Here is a 4,247-nt window from a genome sequence, read left to right on the forward strand (position 1 = left end):
TCGTTTGATGCCCCAATGGATAATTATAGCGGCAGTATAGCCGGTCTAACGTCGGACGTTTTCGGTCTCCGAAAACTGTTGCCGGGCTTTCCCTCTCTTTCCTCTCTAGGCCGTCTACAAATCCCACTACCTACCGTCAAGTCCAACCTAACCTCTCTTGTCAGCCCACGGCCCTCCTCGCGCGCGTATGAAAGCTGCCCCGGACCCGAACTGGACTTTCGTCACCGCTGTGTCCGGATCATCCCCAAATATCTACAAAACGTCTCCGTTTTGTTAATTGGACTTCTTAGTCTATTTTTCTCGACCACCCGATTACGATCGGACGGACCGAATACCCCCCTAACCTAATCCAATAACGTATATATATTGACCAACCCTAAAATTTAGGCCGTTTGTCCCATCGCCGCCGCCACTCCACCTACTCTCCTCTTTCTCGGGATCCCCTCCTCCTCGATCTCAACACCACCAAGCCACCTCGGTGGACCTCGCTCGAGCTCCACCGGCTACCAGCAGCAGCAGCAAGTGAAGCCATCGGAGCTCCTTCCTCTTCCTCCTCTGCCCGAGGCTGCTGCCTCCCCATGCCCTCGTTCCCGAGCTCCATCGAGAGGAGAGGAAGCCCCCGCAAGCCACTGCTCCGCCCCGCTGTCCTCGTCGTTGACCCTCGCAAGCGTCGCCCCGACCCAGGCCAGTGCCCGGCTTCCCTCTCCTTCCTTCTCCCCATCTTGCTTCTCCTCCTCCTCTCATGGCTCTCTCTTCCGTGGAGTGCAGGAACCCCGTCGCCCGCTGTTCGTCACCATCCACCACGGATCCACGCAATCCCCGACCAGATCCGACTGGCACTCCGCCGCACTTGCCCATTCCGGCCGGATCTCGGCAGCTAGGCCCCGTCCCCGGTCGCCGGTGCCCTCGCCGGAGAGCCCCTGCTTCAAACCCCTGCTGTTGTTTCTGTTTCTTCAGAGAAGAAGACAGCAGCGCCTCGCCCCGCTCCTGTTGACCACACCCCGCCTGCATCGCGCCTCTCCCCATGCCCGGATCCACCGCCGCGCCGTCCTGGAGCCTCGCCAAGTCCCTGGAGCCGTTGCGCCAAGTCCTCCCGCGTCGCCCTCAAGATCGGTCGCCGCCCTGCTGCCATGTTTCGCTGCACCGAACCGCTGCGTGCTTCAGCTTCATCAGAACATGAGCGAGACCAGGCTTCGTTGAAGCTTTCGATCGAGCCAAGCAAGCCGGCCCAACGCGCCCTCTGCGGGCCTCCTTCCTCTCCACCGCCTTGGGCCAAAGCCCATGGTGAGGCCCAGCCGCTGGCCAGATCCGGCCCAACGAGGTGAGGACGCGCCCAGCCTCCCCTGTGCACTGTTCGGCCAACCAGCAGATTTGGCCCAGTGTGGTTTTTTTTCCAGATCTGTGAATTTGTCTTTTATCCAGAGTACTGCATATTTACAGAAAACCCCTTAAGAATCATGCATCTAATAACTCATGAACCGTGCATCGGAATTAAATAAACTTTATATGTAAAATGGCTAGAATTTTGTTTAGTTTAATAATATGCAACTTTCACCCATGTTTAAGATGTTTAAAATGATGTTTGTTTAAATTTGTCCCTATGCCATGTTAAAATAATTTAATTCATAACTATTTAACCGTAGCTCGGTTTGTAACAAACTTTATATGCATTTGGGGTAGAAAAATGTCTAGTTTAACATGGTGTACTTGTTTTGCATGTTTAACAACTCTAAAATATGGTTTAGGGTAGAACAGCACCAAATCTAAAATATGCACATGAGGAGTTTCCGGACTTGTGGTTTGTTGTTCCGGCCTCATTTAAACTTGCCTAGTTAGGTAGTTTAATTATGCTTCACCCTCTTGCCATGCTAAGAACATTTAATATTGTTGGGTACATAAACAAGAGAGAACTAAATAAGTCACGTGGTGTTTCGTTAATATGCAACGGAGTTGCATGTTGAGCTCCACTTAATTTGTAGGATTGTTTGTGCACTTTGCCATGCCATGCTTCATTAAACCGGACATGCATCATACTCGATTGTGCATCATGCCATGTTGTTGTGTTGGTTGTTTACTATGTTGTTTGCTTCTTTCAGGTGTTTCTTCTTCGGGTTGGTTCTGATAACGTCGCGTTTGTGAGGAACCGTTCGACTACGTCCGTTTGTCTTCTTCAGGGACTCGTTCTTCTTCCTTACGGGATTTCAGGCAAGATGACCATACCCTCGAAATCACTTCTATCTTTGCTTGCTTAGTTGCTCGCTCTTTTGCTATGCCTATGCTGTGATACCTACCACTTGCTTATCATGCCTCCCATATTGTTGAACCAAGCCTCTAACCCACCTTGTCCTAGCAAACCGTTGTTTGGCTATGTTACCGCTTTGCTCAGCCCCTCTTATAGCGTTGTTAGTTGCAGGTGAAGATTGGAGCTTGTTCCATGTTTGGAACATGGATATTTTGTTGGGATATCACAATATCTCTTATTTAATTAATGCATCTATATACTTGGTAAAGGGTGGAAGGCTCGGCCTTATGCCTGGTGTTTTGTTCCACTCTTGCCGCCCTAGTTTCCGTCATATCGGTGTTATGTTCCCGGATTTTCCGTACCTTACGCGGTTGGGTTATAATGGGAACCCCTTGACAGTTCGCCTTGAATAAAACTCCTCCAGCATGGCCCAACATTGGTTTTACCATTCGCCACCTAGCCTTTTCTTTCCCTTGGGTTCTGTAGACTCAAGGGTCATCTTTATTTTAACCCCCCCGGGCCAGTGCTCCTCTGAGTGTTGGTCCAACTGAGCGATGTCCGAGGCTACCAGGGGCAACTATGGGCTGGCTTACCCGACGTCTTGCTCATCCGATGTGCCCTGAGAACGAGATATGTGCAGCTCCTATCGGGATTTGTCGGCACATCTGGGTGGCTTTGCTGGTCTTGTTTTACCATTGTCGAAATGTCTTGTAACCGGGATTCCGAGTCTGATCGGGTCTTCCTGCTAGAAGGAATATCCTTCGTTGACCGTGAGAGCTTGTGATGGGCTAAGTTGTGACTCCCCTGCAGGGATTTGAACTTTCGAAAGCCGTGCCCGCGGTTATTGGCAGATGGGAATTTGTTAACGTCCGGTTGTAGAAAACCTGAAGTTGACCTTAATTAAAATACCTCAACCGCGTGTGTAACCGTGATGGTCTCTTTCCGGCGGAGTCCGGGAAGTGAACACGGTGTTGGAGTTATGCTTGACGTAGGTTGTTCTAGGATCACCTCTTGATCATAGGTTCTCAAACGTGCTTTGCCTTCTCTTCTCGCTCTCATTTGCGTATGTTAGCCACCATATATGCTAGTCGCTTGCTGCAGCTCCACCTCATACCTTTACCTTACCTATAATCTTAAATAGTCTTGATCGCGAGGGTGCGAGATTGCTGAGTCCCCGTGGCTCACAGATACTTCCAAAACAAGCTTGCAGGTGCCGTTGAACCATGCAGATGACGCAACCAAGCTCAAGGAGGAGCTCGATGAAGATCTTGTCCTTTGTGACATGTCGTTCTAGTTGATCAGTAGTGGATCCCAGTTGGGGTCGATCGGGGACCTTGTCGCTTTTGGGGTAGTCTTCTTTTATTTAGGCTCCGTAGTCGGGCCTTGATTGTATTTGGATGATGTAATGCTTTATTCATGTAATTGTGTGAAGTGGCGATTGTAAGCCAACTATGTATCTCTTTCCCTTATGTATTACATGGGTTGTGTGAAGATTACCTCACTTGCGACATTGCTTTCAATGCGGTTATGCTTTTAAGTCGTGCTTCGACACATAGGAGATATAGCCGCATCGAGGGCGTTACAAGGAGCAAGCCGAAAACTACCGTTTACTGAACGTTGGACGGCCACCTCTTCGTATGACGTGTACATGGTGGATGCACCCAAGGAGGGTGGTAGCGATAAAGAGAAGAATCCAGTAGAGGACAAACCTACCGAGATACAACAAAAGCGCCGACGCCGCCGCTCTAAATCACGCCACAGCAAAGACAGCAATACCGGCACGAGAGAAAACAACACCCCGGATGATGCCGAAGACTAAGAAAATCCCGTCGAGCAAAACTCCGAACAAGACGGTCGGGAGGATGGGCGAGTTAGCCCTGATGAACAGGCTGCAAACGAAGACTCGGAGGACAGTAATTATCTTCCACCCTCCGAGGATGAGGTGAGCCTCGGCAACGAAGACGTTATCGTGCCTGAGGAACCTCTCGAACAGGAGTGCTTTAAG

General features: G+C 50.2%; 1 long non-coding RNA gene across 1 annotated transcript; it reads left to right on the forward strand.

Annotated features, from left to right (window-relative positions):
• The first annotated feature begins 400 nt into the window (after positions 1-400).
• Positions 401-3,733, forward strand: LOC147978618 (uncharacterized). Its single transcript, XR_015618204.1, has 2 exons — positions 401-684; positions 769-3,733. It is a non-coding gene; the product is annotated as an uncharacterized LOC147978618 (long non-coding RNA).
• The last annotated feature ends 514 nt before the right edge of the window (positions 3,734-4,247 follow it).

This window comes from Triticum urartu, chromosome 3A (assembly GCF_056163025.1).
Source record: "Triticum urartu cultivar PI428250 chromosome 3A, HENAU_Tu73, whole genome shotgun sequence".
NCBI classification, from domain to species: domain Eukaryota; kingdom Viridiplantae; phylum Streptophyta; class Magnoliopsida; order Poales; family Poaceae; genus Triticum; species Triticum urartu.